The sequence below is a fragment of the Sus scrofa genome, chromosome 13 (genome assembly GCF_054392235.1).
Source record: "Sus scrofa isolate SSC_HxYL_T2T_F1_AM1 chromosome 13, Sscrofa_HxYL_maternal_Yorkshire_Landrace_v2.0, whole genome shotgun sequence".
Classification (NCBI taxonomy): Eukaryota; Metazoa; Chordata; class Mammalia; order Artiodactyla; family Suidae; genus Sus; species Sus scrofa.
The window spans coordinates 103,678,644-103,695,512 of record NC_139395.1 but is presented as its reverse complement, the minus strand read 5'-3'; the positions used below and the strand labels follow the sequence as shown (position 1 = coordinate 103,695,512).

Here is a 16,869-nt window from a genome sequence, read left to right as displayed (position 1 = left end):
GATATTTAAAGACACATTATATGTGCTCAATAAATGTTATCTTTACTAAAAGTGTTACTTTTTTGGGGGGTCTTTTTAGGGCTGCACGCACGGCACAGGCACACGGAGGTTCCCAGGCTAGGGGTCGAATGGGAGCTACAGCTGCCAGCCTAGGCCACAGCCACAGCAATACCAAATCTGAGCCACATCTGCAACCTATACCACAGCTCACAGCAATGCTGGATCCTTTTATTATTCAGGTATCAAACCTACAACCTCATGGTTCCTAGTCGGATTCGCTTCCGCTACGCCACGACGGGAACTCCAAAATGTTACTTTATTAAAAAGCCAAGAAAATAACTTCTAGGTAATTATGAACAAGCCAGAGGTACTGTCTACTTGTACCTCTCTAGCTTTAATGTACATTTGAATCATGTGGAGATTTTGTTAAACTACAGATTCTAACTCAATGGGTCTGGGTTGGGTCTGAGAGTTTGCAGTTCTAATAAACTCCCAGACGATGTCCATGATCCTAGTCTGGGGACCTTGACACCTGAGGTAACTGTGGATGGTTGCTTCTAATTTCTAATAGATGTGGTTCTTGATAGGGGGAAATGGGGAAAGGAGGGAAAAGAAAAGTACAGACAATATGTAGAGATTTAAAATGCTCCCCAAGTGATTGTCATATGCTTGTCTTACTGCTCCCTAACATTTGAAGAACTGCTGATTTAATATTTCCACCTTTTATTCTTTTGCATCTCTCCTTTTCTTACTCTTTTTCTCTACCTCTCCCTTGCCATTACAGCTTTAGACCAAAAACATGGTATTAATATTTTGTTCCTCAATTAGTGAGACTAAAGCATCAATATTAAGTCATTTTATTGTGTGTAATAGGAAATGGTCTCTCTCTAACATTTCTCTTCTACAATATAAGGACCTGAAAATGTATTTTATGGTCTATAATTTTAGCCACAAACAAACAGGCAGGAAAGTGACTTGTGGAGCATTTAGTAATAGAATACAAGGATGCAGTTGGGTGTGGTGCACACCATCAAAGGAATTATAACCCCATGGGGAAGGGAGAGTTGTGGTGGTTATTATTAAAGTAGCCAGAATCAAACAATGTAACCACATTAGACATTATATCTGGTCTGAAAGGTAGGAGGAAAGAGGTTGTTTTTTTAAATGACTTCCGATCCCAGTGGCATTGAGGTGATTAGAGAGACCCATATCTAAATATGTACTTAGCTTGACCAACATCTCTCTTAGGACAAAGACCATTTTTTTTTTAAACTTTGGTGTGTCCTTAGGGCCTAATATCACTCAGATTATTGTATTCCCTCTGTATCTTCTACTTTTGTTGATATTTCATAGATATAATTCTTCATTTTCTAAGTTAGATAAGAGGAGCTTTGATTAATATAAAATGGGAAATAGCTAAGGAAAATTTAGATAGCAAATTAGCAATCACAAACCAAATGTGTATGCTCCAATATTCTTATTCTGAAGTTAGTCACAGTACTTTACTTCATTGATCTAAATGAGATCTTAACATCAGATGATGAAGAACAAAGCAGCTTCTCTATGTATAAAATGAACAAGAAATCACATTAATGTTGACCCAAACTGAATGAGTATTAATTCTATGATTTAAAATTTTAAGGACATCTAGAATTGGGACTTGGAATATGAAAGCACAGTGGGATTATTGAAAATGAAGCATACCTACTTCTTACCCATTTTCCAACTTGTAAGAATTAGAAAAGTAATTAAATATGAGATTGGCAACACAATTTAAAATATTTTTGAGTATAGGAGGAAAAAACAAATAATAATTAGCAGATTCTAGACAATTTGTTTCTACTTGAGACATTTAGATGATGTACCTGTTTAGAAACCAACCAAAAAGCATTTTCTAAATTGAGCTATAAAAATAAGGTTATATAAAGCAGTGGTACAGTATTTACAATATGTAGTACATTCTTTGTTGGTAAAACATTTTGAAAGAAATTTTGATTTTTATATTAAGGGCATTCCACCCTTGCTCCCGTGATTGCTACTATGAAGGGATAGAATCAAAATCAGAAGGACTTTTAATATTTATACAACTATGTCTAGTAGCAAGATTCACTTGTGATTTTTATGATTGTTCTAAATATGTACTTTACTTTCTAATTGTCAAACTTGTCATTAAAGTAACCACCAACTGGTAAAATATCTGGCAAGTTTATGGCGCTTTAGATTTTTTTTTGGGGGGGGGGGTCTGTGTTGTATTTTAGAGCTTTTATAGGATAATGGTAGTCATATGCCAAATCAATTGAATATTAACTTAAATCCCTATAAGATACTCCTTGATTTAAGATGGCTCTGTATATTCATTGAGGAGTCGAATTTTGGTAGCTAAAAAATTATATCATGAATAAAATAGAAAATGTAAAGTGATACCTAAATTTAGGCTGGAAACGGAACAAAATTTACTTTTGCTTATGGGAGCTTTATTGTGCTATTTTAATAAGCACTTATGTGAAAAGAAACACGACTCATGTAATCCAATGACTTCAGGCAATTTTGAAAGAGAAACCTTATAACAATTTAGAAGAAAAATAATAGGACTTTCCAATGGCGATGGGTTAAAAAGCTGATTTTTCCAGTTGGTAGTTAACAGGGAAGAAAAGAGTTCTTAATCCACCTTGGATACCTCGTCATATTTTGTGGCTCTGTCTGTATATTTGTTTCTTGCCACAGAAGACAGCTTTTTAATTTTCCCAACACTTGGAACTTCAAACTTCTAAATAAAATTCTCAATATGCTAACCTACTTGGGATACTCTATGGCATTGCCCAGTTATAATCAAGTGGGAAACAGACTAGGTAAACTAGTAAGCTTGGGGCTTAAGACTGGGAGCCTGTATGAGATAGCCAAAACATCTAAGTGGGATTGGACTTGATCTTGGTCTCTATAACAAATCTGAAAGCAAAATACCACAACTGTCAGCTGCTTGAAAAGGACACTCTGACAGCACAGATAAAACAATAGGAGACATGCATCATGCATTTTAACTAGGAGTTTCAAACTCCTTCTCAGCTAAGTATTTTACCTGGGCTTTGGGTAAACAGCAGATTAAATTTTCTTTTATTATTTTCCCTCTAGCATAGGGCAAGCAATTGGTCATAGAAAAACAACAGTGTAATAAGCACCAGCAGCAACAAAAAAAGCAAAGTTATATATACATGTATACAAACAACTTTTTACTTTTATTTACTCAAACTAGGTCAATAAAAAAGGAAGAAACCTGAACAATCCACAAAAATCACAATTCGAACACTGAAGGAGGGTGAGAGAGAGGAAAGATTTAAGCTCAGAGCTCTTGGGATGCAGAGCATTGCCAAAGCAACAGTTGACTGAAAGATACTTTATAAAACTCAAGGAAGACAAGTCTTCCTTTGGCATCAGTAGAACAAAACTAGTTTTTTTCTGAGTTAGATGATGGAGCAGTTGATTCAGTATAAGTTCAAAGAAAAATGGAGCTAGAAATCAAGGCCTCATGATGGGTACAAAGAACAATGAACGCAGGGAAAAGGGGGTGGGGGAACAGAGTGGATAACAGACTTGACAGTAATAATCATGAAACCAGTAAGTGTGGAGTAACTTGGAACCACCCCCCGAGCCTTAAGCCGGGTTGTAGGAACCGCCCCCAGTAAGTTGGGGGATGGACACTGGACCTAATGATTTTCCAGAGCAGATCATTTACCAGGAGAGCTATTTAGATAGTTCTGAGGACCACAGACATGTGATAAAAGGGTAATTATCTTAGACTTTTATTTTTTAAGCAATAAGTAGGAAACAAAAGGAATCAAGGAATTTTATCACTGGAGGAAAATGTACAGGCAGGGACTTGAGGTTCAGAGTTGTGAAATAACTAATAGCACATGGCCAGCTAAGTGGGAGTCTCCTCGTCCAGCTCCCTGTGCTTCCCCGCCCCTGCACTGTCTTCCAGAAGGGTGGTGGAATCTACCACAGCCTGACGAGAGATTACCCACGTCGGGCCTTTAGAGCTAGAGAAACACTACAGGGGACAAGAGAAACATGCAGTTTCCTTTTTAGAGAAGACTTATAAAGGCATTACAGCTTATGCTAAGGACTAAAAAATGTTCAAGGACCCAGGATCCTTGGGTGATAACTACCAAGAGACACATGTTGGGGATGAAGCACCTTTAGAAGGAGATACAAGCTTCTCAAAAAATTTATTCGACAGAGCTGCAAGGGTGCCAGATTTCCTCACTGTTATGTTCTCTTTCCCAAAGGACACTAGAAGTAAATGTAGCTAAGATGCAAATGTGATCCCAGGGGAAATTGAGCACCCAAACTTTCACCAAGGAGAGAGGGCTCCAGAGACTGCTAGTGGGTGTTTAATTCTAAATGAGGCCATCAGCACAGATTAGGTAAAGAGGCCCCAGATGGGTTCATCCAGGTCTCTAAGGGCTGCCCAAAGTAAGGTCAGGAGATGCTTTCCGAAAGACTTGCTGAGGTCTTTTAGAGACATAGTATCTGGCACTGTGAAGAGACTGGGCTGGACATTTAAAAGAACTGGAGAATGGGGTGCTAGGTAGAGGGGTGATTGAAGGAAAGGAGCCAGCAAGAGTTTCTGTTTAGTCTTGGGAGCTGAAGAGCTTCTCCTAAAATCCCCTCAGTTAACAAATATATCCTGGCCAAGGCTGTGGGGATTGAGGTGTGGAGAAGCCAGTGTATTTTCCCTCTTCCCTCCCTAATTTGATGAATCAGAGGACCTGGGAACACCTGAGGTGGGGCTCTGCCAAGGACCCAGTGATAGGGTTTTTGGAGAGGGGTTTGGGGGAGGTGAGCAGTGCTGGTGGTTGGCCTGGGAAATAGAGTGTGGGGACACTCTTCATTTCACTTTTTGAAGTAGCATAACTCTTAAATGGACACCCCAAGGAATTATACACCCAAGTCACAGTTAAAAGACAAGAGTTAGCTAAAAGCCTCAGGAAGAAAGTGTACTTGGTTGCATCCCAATTCTACAGATTCCTTGCTAGTACTCGATAGAGTCTGGTCAAATCAGAATGAAATTTCCGGTGCGTGAAGCAAACAAGCTCAAACTATTTCTTCTCAGCCCAGGCGCCCCTCATATGATTTGTGGAAGGGCCTCCAGCTCCGGGTGGGTGGGTGCCAGCCAGAACTAAGCTCTCTCTTACCTTCGTCTCTGGGAGCCTCCTGGCACAAAGCCCACAGTTGAAACCTTGGCAAGAAACTGACTGCCCCGTCCCCCCACCCCCAAGCCCGAGCCACTCACCCGCACTCGGGACGCTGCGCCCAGGTCTGCTGAGCTGGAGGCTCTGGTATGGGGTTTGGGTGCGCCGCCTTGTCCGGCTGGGCTGTGCGCCCTCACTCCCGGGGTCCGCTCCGGCTCCTCCCCATGGATCACCACCTCGGGCCAGCAGAGCTGCTAGTCCTGTGTCCGCACAGGCACTCTGTCGCCCACTGCCTCCGGCCCGTGGCTGTCAGGCGCTGTAATCATTCTCTGTGAGGCAGCTCCAAATTTATAGCGAGGGGCGTTGCTGCTCTGTGAGTTCCTTGGGCGAGGCTCGATTTTGCACTCCCTCCTCCTCCGCCCCGCCCGGGAGACCCCTCTAGGCCCAACCCCCTTTCCTCTTCAGATGCTGACGGAAGCGGGATGATGCCACAACCATCCCCCGTGTCACTTACTAGATCTGTGAGTACCTGGCTCAGAATCTGGCACTGAGGGAGGGAGTGGAGAAATAGAAGAGAGCTAGGGGTGCAGGAGGAGCCATTCACACTGAGATTGATGTTCCCTACTTTTTTTTTTTTCCAGACTTGGGAAACTTTTAAGGACGAATTAGAGAACTTCTTTCTCTTCCCTGGGAATAACTCAAACTTAGACAGTACCATTGTGGATCATAGATCCATGCCATAGATTAATTTCAGGGTTGTTACAGAGTGAAAGGGTAGACATTCATTTCCTCCTATTGGATATGCTAATGTAGTTGCATTTTAAAAAATGTAAAAATAAAGTTAAAAAACAAAATATGACCACATATTTAAAGAAGAATTAATATAAATTGTTCCAAAAAACAAAAGAGGATGTATCACTTCCCAGCTCACACTGTGAGGCCAATATTATCCTGATACCAAAGCCAAATGAGACATCAGGTGAAAAGAAACTGCAAATCTCTCTTATGAATGTAGATAAAAATCCTATTAGCAAATCAAATCCGGTAACATATTAAGAGGATTACACACCATGATATTGTCCCAGAAATGTGCTATTTACTGAAAATCAATTGATGGAATAAACCATATTACTGGAATAAATAACAAAACCCATAATATCATCTTAATAAATCAGAAAAGCATTTGACAAAATCCAACTTTTTTCATGATAAGATAAGCTAGGAGTAGAAAGGAACTTCTTCAAACTGTTTAGTCTGTCTATGAAAAACTCATTAACATCATACTTAATGTCGTATGTTTTTGTGTCTAAGATCATGAGCAAGATAAAATTTATGGTTTTCTGCACATCTGTCAAACATCATAGTAGAGGTTCTAGCTTGGACAATTGGACAAGAAAAAGAAATGAAAGGCATCTAGATTAGAAAGGAAGTGATGAAATTATTTTCATGGACAGATAACATGATCTTGTATTTAGAAAATGCTAAGAAATCAATTAAAAGCTATTAACAATAATAAAGGAGTTCACGAAGGCTTTGTGGTACAAGATCAGTATACAAAATCAGTTATATTTCTCTACGTTGGCAATGAGCAATCCAAAAATGAAATTAAGAAAAAACTGCACTTACTATAGATTAAAAAAAATAAAATTCCTAGAATAAATTTAACAAAAGGGTGCAAAACTTATATTCTGAAAACAGAAGACATTGTTGAAAAAATTAAATTAGACTTAAATAAATGGAATGAAATTCCGTGTTCATGGATTGGAAGACTTGATATTGTTAAAATAGCAATAATATCCAAATAATATACAGAGTAAACACAATCCATATCAAAATCCCAACAAGCTGTCTTTGAGGTAATTAACAAGGTGATCCTAGTGATCCTAAAGTTCATATGGAAGTAGAAGGGACCCAGAATAGCGAAAACAATCCTGAAAAAGAACAAAGTTAGAAGACTGTAACTTGCCTTATAATATCACAACTGTTCGGAATCATTTATCACAAGATCTTTTGTAGAAAAGCCAAAAGTGTGTGACAACCAAATTCTAGAGAGTCCGTGAGTGATATTAGGAAATGCTTCTTGAAAAAAAAAAAAAAAAAAAAAAAACCAAAAACACAAAAAAAAGAAAACCAAAAAAAAAGAAAAAGAAAAAACAAAAATAAAAATAAATTTAAAAAAAAAAGGAAATGCTCCTTGATTATTGTTTAAGAATCAGGAGAGCTTCATATCTTTAAATGTATTGAGTGCTATAAATCACTAACCATAGTCATGCCTGTACTAAATTCCAACTTGATTTTAGAAATGATCAGCATTTTGAGGACTGGAAGCTTCTTAGAGGGTCAGCTGTTTTGAGTGAAACTTCTTTAAGGAGTGGGGTTTAACCAGGGATGTTACATCATCAGACACAGGCAGATGAGAAGGACGTGTTTCCAAGAAATTAATGATGTTATTATTATTGTGCTGAATCAACTGAGTAATAGTATGGTTTAAACATCTAACACTTAAGCTGAAGCCCAGCTTTGCTGCTTATTAGCCTCTTACACTTACACAAGATTACCCTCTAATAGGACTTAAAAAAAAATACAGGGTAATAATGTTCTCTAAACTCTTGTCAGAATTAAGGAAAAGAGTATATATAAAAGCTTCAGATACTGTGCCTGGTACATACTAAAATGCTTAGTAATTGCCGTCATTTTTACTGAGTAACCAGCAGTTTTCCATGCTGGTAAGGGATGTATTGTTTTTTTGGTGCCTTAAAAAAGGTAAACTTAGAATCTGGTGTTGCCGTGAGCTGTGGTGTTGCTTGCAAACTTGACTGGGATTTGGCATTGCTGTAGCTGTGGTGCAGGCTGGCAGCTGCAGCTGCAATTTGACTCCTAGCCTGTGAGCTCCCATATACCATATACCCACACCCCAAAAGATAAACTTCTTGATAACTTTCTGATGATTTAATTTGTTTCTGGAATTTAAAATTTGAATTTTTTGATATAAATGAAGTCTTCTTATAGAATGGACTGAGGTGTAGACTTTTTTTCCCCTCTTTCTTCTCTGTATGTGCCATGTGAGGCAGGATCCTAGTGAGCCATCACCATGAAGCTGGAAGTGGGAACACAGAAGGAAAGGACAATGGGCTGTCCAATGCTAAGAAAGCCAAGGCAGAGCCTCAGTGCTGCTGAGGCCAGGGCTTGGCTCATGTCAGATTCTAGGTAGTCTAAGAAAGACTCCACTCTGAATATCAGTCTGGGGTAAAAATTCAATAGGACATGCAAAAGAAATGTAATGCCTAATAAATATGAAAAAAAAAGGTTTACTCTTCAGTGTAATAAAAATGTCATTTAAAGTAACAAGGTACAGTTTTTCACCTATAGAATCACCAGAGATTAAAGAAAAAAGATAACAGAAATCAGTTTTTGTAAGGATGTAGATATGTTGGTATTGTCAGAAATAAAAAAAATACATATGATTCTGTAGGATTATTGTATGCCCTCATCAACCAGGAATTTATTCTAAGTAATAATTCTGGATATATGCAAAGATTTATGTACAAGAATGTTATTTACATTGTTATACATAATGGAATAGAATTGGAAACAGTTTTAATGTCCCCCAAATAAAAGGTTGGTTGAGCAAATTACAGTACATCTAGAGTAGAATTTAGCCATTGAGAGTAATATAGAAGGATATTTAATAATATGGAAATATTCAGGATATGTAAATTAGTAAAAATAAACTTACTGAACAATATGTACCTGTTACCCAAATTATCTAAAACACACACGCACACACACACATGTATGTATGCACATAAATGTGCAAATGGGTGGAAAAATATTAGATGTATACTCCCTAAAATGTATACAGTGGTTTCTTCTGAATTCTGAATGTAGTGATTATAGATACTTTTAAATTATATTCTAATGTTTGTCTGTATTATCCAAATTTTACACAACAAATCACCATAAAAAAGTTAGCAAAACGAACAAGAAGTCAGGGAACTTAACACAGGGTCTCTTTGAAGATTGGGGAGTGGGGGACATCTTTGGACAGTTTTTGCTGACACTAAACTTGAAGGCCCAATGGCTTCAACCCTGTGAGTGTGCCTATACCTTGCTGTTTTTGAATATGTCACGTAGCATGATTTTATGGGAAGAGAAGTTAACTAGAATTCAGAGACCTGGAGCCCATTTTCCATTCTCTCAAGAGACATCAGTGAGGGTTGGCCAAGTCAGTTGACCTCTAGATCTTTCCTTAAAAGAAGGGTTTTCTAGTATCCATTTACTAGCTGTGTGAACTTGGGCAAATTATTTAATATCTCCTTTCCTTTACTCATTAGCAAAATGTGGGTATGATTAGCACCTAATTCAGTATAGAGGAGGATTTAACAAATTAGATATAAAGCAAATAGAACAGTCTGGTTTGTGGTTAGTGCTAAATGCATGTTAGTTTTTTTTTAATTAACCCTAATAATTCTACATCTGTGTTGTCCAGATATTCAAATACAGTCACTATTCTAAGAAATTCTTTCAATAAGACAAGGATTTATATTATTCATATATTTTTACCAAAATTGAAATCCCTGCTTTAAATAGTTCTACAGGAGTATAGAGAAAGTGATGATTATGACAAACAAACAGAATTGTTAAACATTCTTGACTGGGGCATGTAGAGACCTTCATTTAGTGTAACTGAGTTTTGCAATTCTAATGAGAGTCTACATCTAAGCTGATTTATTTCATTTGTCCATATTGTATACTGTAGAAACTAATATGTAGAGTGAATAAAATCTGCTTTACCCCTCTGATTTTCTGTTTTACAAATCTCATGGCTTAAAAAAATTATAAACTTCATATATCATTAGTCAGACAGAATTTCTACTATTTCTTATCAACCCATTTATAAAGATGGAGAATGAATATTTATAAGATTCTGAAACTCACCATAGCATAGAGATATTATCCAATAAGCTGGTGAATGTGATAAAATTTGTAGAGGCTTAGAAGACTCTAAACAAGTAAAATATATTATTCAAGTTATATTTTGCTTTAACTATTTAAAATTAAAATTAATTAAATGCTTATGAGAAAAAATGAGAAAAGTCAGATGTATTAAATGAAGGATCAATTTAATATAGAATTAATTTCACTTTTTTCGTCTTTTTTTTTTCCCCCAGGGCCGCACCTATAGCATACGGAGGTTCCCAGGCTAGGGGTCGAATTGGAGCTGGAGCCACTGGCCTACACCATAGCCACAGCAATGCCAGATCCGAGCTGCGTCTGTGACCTACACCACAGCTCAGGGCAATGCCGGATCCTTAACCCACTGAGCAAGGCCAGGGATCGAATCTGTGTCTTGATGGATGTCAGTCATTCATTTCCACTGAGCCACGATGGGAACTCCTAATTTCACTTGCTAAAAAAAGCAAGGCTACTATATTTACCAATAAAAATATTAATAGATAATAGGAAAGAATGAGATATTTTATTTATTAGACAAATATTAATTCCCAACTCAAAATTTATAATATGTGAGTGTTATATATTTGTAAATATCATTGTTAATAAACGTTGCATAAATACATCATCTGTATAGAGGGACTGACATACTAAGAGTTGTATCAATTTCCTAAACATTTAACTTTTAGAGGAGGAAGTTTTATGTAAAAAATGCTAAAAAATGGAAGTGCTGAAAAATGACGTGTCTTGGAAGAACAAGGGAGCTATTTAGGATGGCAGAGGATATAGTTTGACTTATATAAAGAACTTAATTGATTTTCAGATTCTATAAAATGCTAGAAAACTGCCCAAGGAAAGATGAGATTAGGCTGTCCCAATTTAAATTACCGTTGTCTTTAGAGTACAATCCAAATTTTTTCCACCATATTTCTTATTTTGGTTCTTTTTTTGTGGGTGGTCCCTTCTTTACTGTCAATTCTTTACTGTCAGATAGTTCATTCACCCTGTAATGCTTGCTAGCAGTCCTTTACTCACCACAGAAGTCATGATAACAAGCTGTCCACTTTGGCTGACACTTCTCTGGCACCCAGCCACCTTGTGAACACCCCTGTTGGCTGAGGGCACATGAGCCTGTGATTGAACTGTGTAACTCCTGGTCTAAGCAGAGGGCACCTCCCTAGTCAATGAAAGGCAAGTCTTTGACAAAGGGGAGATGTTTTTAGCTGATCTGAACTCTATTGGTTAGAGACAATTCTTAATGAAAGAAGATTCTTCTGGTCCGTTTAGAATCTTCAGCTTGATCCTTTAGTCCAAATACTTCCATACACACAAGTAAATTATGTTTAAAAAAGTAAAATGACAGTCATTTAATGAACTCACCTGCCCCTGGATTGCTAACAGCCATCATCTTTTCAGGATTTCGTCTACACTAATTTTCATGATGCAGGCAATCACAAAGTTGTCCATATTTGGCTGCCTCAAAAACCACCTATTAGCAAGCTTTGAGCAATTGTTTTTTTGGGAGATAAAGTGTGAATATTGAAGTAATGCCATCAGCAATTATATGCATCAGTTGGAGTTCAGTGGTGGAGGTGTGGTTGGTTGAAGGTATCTTCTGAATAGCAAGTTTTTTTTTTTTTAATTAAATGTTCTCTTTCCTAGTATATAAGCCAAAAGTTAATTTTATATGTTTCGTTATAGGATTATCTTAATTGAAAGCACTTTTTCCACAAGGCTACTGGTATAATTTTAAATATACAAATTCAGTTTTCTTTGGCTGATGCTGCTTATACTCACACTTTCTATTTGGTTTGTATTCCATGGGCTTTCTACATGAACTCATGCTGCTAGTTGCTCATTAAATTGTTCTTGCCTAAGTACTTCCTGATCAATTCTATTATTATTTGTCCTTTTCTTTCCTGGTATTGATGTTGACTGCTTGGTAATTTCCTGAATCTCCCCTTTGGCACATCTTAAAGATTAGAATAGTTATTATTATAATTATTTTCTTGAATCTTTCTTCAGCCCATCTGTCATTCTCTGTTTTTTGCAAGTTTATGACTTGAAGGTCTACAGGATATAGACATATTATTCATATAAGACAAATATCTTATTGTGAGGATAATCTGAAATCTCTTAGCAAAGAGATTTATGTTTCACTAAAATATATTTTGAACATAATAAAATAAGAAAATTAGAGGATAAAATAAATATTAACAGCTAAGTATGACTTTATTGGCAAATCATTTGGATTCTCCTGAATGAACAAAGTGTAGAAGTCAAATTTTTGAAATTATTATCTTAAATATGCAAATAAAGTACTATTTTATTCAAATTATTTATCTGTGAACAAATATCTCTTTAAATACTATTTTACTATTTGATTTTTTTCAAATATTGCTTATTATTATAGTATAGATTTAAGCCAGTTGTTTGGCCTTAGTCACAGAGGAGACAAAACTCATTAATCAAAGCACCAGTAATGACTACAGAATTAGGCATGCAGATATAAATAAGACACAGCTCCTGAATATAAGATGTAAGAGTAGTGGTAATATAAAATCATGTGTTTAAGTAATAGAGATATGTTTAGAGAATACAAAGAACACCAGAATTAATTCTCATAGCAGCAAGTTGGAAAAAGTTCCTATGCCAGAGGAGATATTTGAGCCATACCTTAAAAGTTAGGATATTCTGAATAACAGTCATTTAATGACGATGTGCCTTTTCTTTTTTTTTTCTTTTTCTTTTTTTGTCTTTTTGCTATTTCTTTGGGCCGCTCCCGCGGTACATGGAGGTTCCCAGGCTAGGGGTCTAATGGGAGCTGTAGCCACCGGCCTATGCCAGAGCCACAGCAACGCAGGATCCGAGCCACGTCTGCAACCTACACCACAGCTCATGGCAGGATCGTTAACCCACTGAGCAAGGGCAGGGACTGAACCCGCAACCTCATGGTTCCTAGTCGGATTCGTTAACCATTGCGCCACGACGGGAACTCCCAATGTGCCTTTTCTAATATGGGTAGAAGGGAATGCAGTGGTACATTGTTTAATATTGATCTCTTCTGCTGGATTGGAATACCCCAGCAAGCAGAAACCATCCTGCTCTTATTCACTGCTTTGCCCATCATCTGGCATAACACTTGACACATAGTATATGCTCAATAAATATTTGTTGAAGGGATGAATGGAGGTAAGGAAAAGACTTTGAAAGGCCAGGTTCAAGTGTTTAGATTCATCCTGTGAGTAATAGGAATTACAGGGGTAATTGAGCAGGGAGTCCTATGAGCCCATTTGTTATATTAGAGGATGAAAAGTAATTCTGGTAGAAATATAGAGGGTAAATCCAAATGAGATTTGACTGCAAGATCATTGAGTTAGAAATTCCAGACAAGAAACAAACAGGACTTAAACTAAAGTGGTAGCTCTGTGGATGGTGGGACAAGCTTCTGAAATGCAGTGGAAAGGTGTCATTGACTACTTGGAAATGAAGGATGAGAGAGGTAGAAAGGAAATGAGATTTCTGGGTTGGGAGACTGGGTGGATGGGAGTGCTGTTAACTGAGATCAGGAATACGAAATGGGAATATACTTTAAAGGAAGGATGAGTTTAATTTGGATGTGCTCAGCTTGCTTTCTTGAAGGACATCTAAGTAAAGCAAGAGCTAGAATGGGATTTGTAGTTTTGGGAGTCAGGGGTGTGGAGATGATGCCTGAGGCCATGGGAGGAAATAAGGTTTACAAGAAAGAGTGTGAAGAGAAGAAGAGAGGAAAAAAATGAATGTGAATCTTGAGGAATACACATCTGAGGGGTGGATAGAGGGGGAAGAGTCAGCAGACAATAGCATTCACATGGACTTGAACACAAGCCATGAGAAGGATGCTGTCCTAGGTACTTGAGTATGTTGTCTTGTGTGATCTTCACAACAGCTCTGGGAGGCCTCAGAGAAGAAGGAGCTTTTTCTAGGAAGGCATCCTGAAATCTTGGCTGGAGGGAGTTTAAGTAGGCATATGCGAACTTTTTCCATAAAGGGCCAGATAGTAAATATTTTGGGCTTTTGGGGCTATACCGTCTCTGTGCCAACTGCTCAGCTCTGCCTTTGAGGCACAAAAGCAACCATGGAAAAGAAAATAGATGTGTCTATGTTCTAATAAAGCTTTATTTATGAACACTGACATTTGAATTTCATGTAATTTTTGTATGCCAAAAATATTTTTTTGACTTTTAACCATTTAAAAATGTGAAAACTAATCTAAACTCATAGGCTATTTTAAAAACAGGGAGCAAGCTGTGATTTGCCATCCCTTGGTTTAAAGAAAAAGGGAGTGTTAAGTGTCAGATGTAGACATATGAGCCCTAAAAACATCCCTGAATCTTACAAATAGGATGCAGTTAATGACCTAGCAGAAATGGTTTCAGTAGGATGGAGAGAGAAGCCCTGTTGTAATTTGTTGGGAAATAATCAATAGAGGAAGTATAGAGATTTTCCTAACAAGTTTGCCAAGGGAGAAAAGATATGATGGCTTAGGCCAAACTTCAAAAAAAGGTAATCTTCCCCCAGTGCAGGGAACCCTATATCTTCCTGTCTTTCATAGGATGTTGTTCTGCCAGTGATCTCCTCTCCTAAATTGATAATCCCTCTTCTTTATTACAAGGTCCCTTTACCTAAAAAAAAAAAAAATCACCTAAATCCTAAAATAATGAAACAAAACAAAAAACCTCTCTAGGCTTTTCTTTGAAGAATCACCTAATTCTGTCTTTTCTCCCTTGGCAAAATAATTGAGGAATGTTGTGGAGATATAATCGAAAAATAGTGAGGGAGGGATTTCCTGTGACGGCTCATCAATAACAAACCCTACTAGTATCCATGAGGATACAGGTTTGATCCCTGGCCTCGCTCAGGTGGTTAAGGATCTGGCATTGCCCTGAACTGTGGTGTAGGTTGCAGCTGCGGCTTGGTTCTGGCATTGCTGAGGCTGTGGTGTAGGCTGGCAGCTACCGCTTCAATTTGATCCCTAGCCTGGGAACTTCCATATGCCTCAGGTGTGGCCCTAAAAAGACTAAGTGAACAAACGAATAAGTAAATAAAAAAATAAAAGTACTGAGGGAGCACAAGCAGTGGTGTTTAAAAACTAAATTCTACCTGCAGTTTGAGTTTTGCCAGGGCCTCAGTAGATCCACAGCTGTTTGGAGACAGTGCTACCTCACCTGACCAAGAAGTAACTGTTTCCTTTGGTTTGCCCCTCCCTCTCCTCCCTGCCAATGCCACAATTTCTAAACCCTTTAACCCTGTGAGTCCTTAATGTATATTCACCAGGAAGGGAAGGAGGTTCCAGGGAAAGTCATTTAAAAGGAAAAATGAACAAACATATAAACAATTAATGCATCTGGAAACATTTTAGGTCATGAAAAAAATATGTTGTGAAAAGGAGTTTGATAGAGGAAGGGAATCTTCATATAGCTTCAGAACATATTTCATTTAAACATAGAAAAAAGTTAAAGAAACAGAAAATATGCAAGCACTAAATTATTATTTAAATATTTCTCATCACTCATGGTAAGTGATATCTCCAACATGCTTGCATGTGAAAGAAAACGAATGCCAAGGTGTAACAGAACATTTCTAAATTTTAAGGAATAGAAATCAAATCTTGTATTAAGACTGGATTATTTTTTGACTAAATTATATCACAGCTCTAATTAGGATTCTGTTTTAAGTTACATTTGATTTCATTAGGGCTTTTGCTCTTGCCCTAGACTTGGTTGCTTTCCACTTTTCTGCCTGAATCCCTGAGGACATCACTTTCTCATTACTAACCTTGACCCTTACCCTGATAATTCCCTGAGTCTAATGTAACCCAGAACCCAACTTTATATATTTTTTGGAAGACTTATTTTAATTATTGTTCAATGATGTTTCCATACACTTATTCTTCTCTTTCGAGACCAAATCATGCAGTACTTCCTATGCTGTATTTTCTTTCAGAGGAAGATGCTTGGCACATATATTCTGGGACAAATTGTTTTCATCAATAGAGAAACACCTAAGATATCTTTTCCAAAGAAGTTTCAGAAACAAAATGTCTGGAATTTTCCTTCTAATTTATTACATTTGGCAAGTGCTGTAATTAAAGATTAGGAACCAAAGGACATTATTTCAAAGCTCAAAGTTCCTGGAAAGGAATTATCTGACTAATTACCAAGAAGGCTCCTCATTGTAAAATTCAAAATTTTCAAGTAAAGGAAACTCAGGTACTGATTTTAAAAACATTTTTATTGTGACGTATTACACAGATATAGAAAACAAACAGAATAAACATACACTATAGTAAATAATTACAAAGCAAACATCCATGTAAACACCATCTATTATAGACTGAATTGTATCCTCCTTAAATTCTTTTGTTGAAACCCTAACACCAATGTGACTGTATTTGGAAATAGGGCCTCTAAGGAAGTAAAAAGGTTAAGTGAAGTCCTAAGTATGGACCTTAATCTTATTGTAATGGTGTCTGTATGAGAAGAATAAGAGATACAAGAGAGCTTTCCTACTGCATGGGAGCACAGAGGAAAGGCCATGTGAGGATGCATTGAGAAACCAACCATCTAAAGCCAGGAAGCAAAGCCTCAATCAATGATGGCACCTTGATCTGGTACTTTCAGCTTCTAGCTCTGAGAGAATATAAATGTCTATTGTATTAAACATTGTGGCATTTTGTTACGAGATT

General features: G+C 37.3%; 1 protein-coding gene and 1 long non-coding RNA gene across 17 annotated transcripts in view; one reads left to right on the top strand and one right to left on the bottom strand.

The window, feature by feature from the left end:
• AGTR1 (angiotensin II receptor type 1) overlaps positions 1-5,513 on the bottom strand; it is a 45,282-nt gene extending 39,769 nt beyond the window's left edge. The window contains 1 exon segment of the mRNA NM_001444897.1: positions 5,291-5,513. The gene's annotated coding sequence lies outside the window, so the exon portion shown is untranslated.
• The window catches only part of LOC106505379 (uncharacterized), a 916,097-nt gene that overhangs the window by 212,346 nt on the left and 686,882 nt on the right, over positions 1-16,869 (top strand). For 3 of the 16 annotated variants that reach the window (XR_014824119.1, XR_014824126.1, XR_014824134.1), the window contains exon 1: positions 5,341-5,710. The exons of 9 other annotated variants lie outside the window; for them this stretch is intronic. This is a non-coding gene — a long non-coding RNA (uncharacterized LOC106505379). Of the gene's footprint in view, positions 1-5,318; positions 5,711-16,869 lie in introns of those variants that run through there. 4 more of the 16 variants (XR_014824132.1, XR_014824127.1, XR_014824130.1 and 1 more) reach the window with 2 other exon arrangements.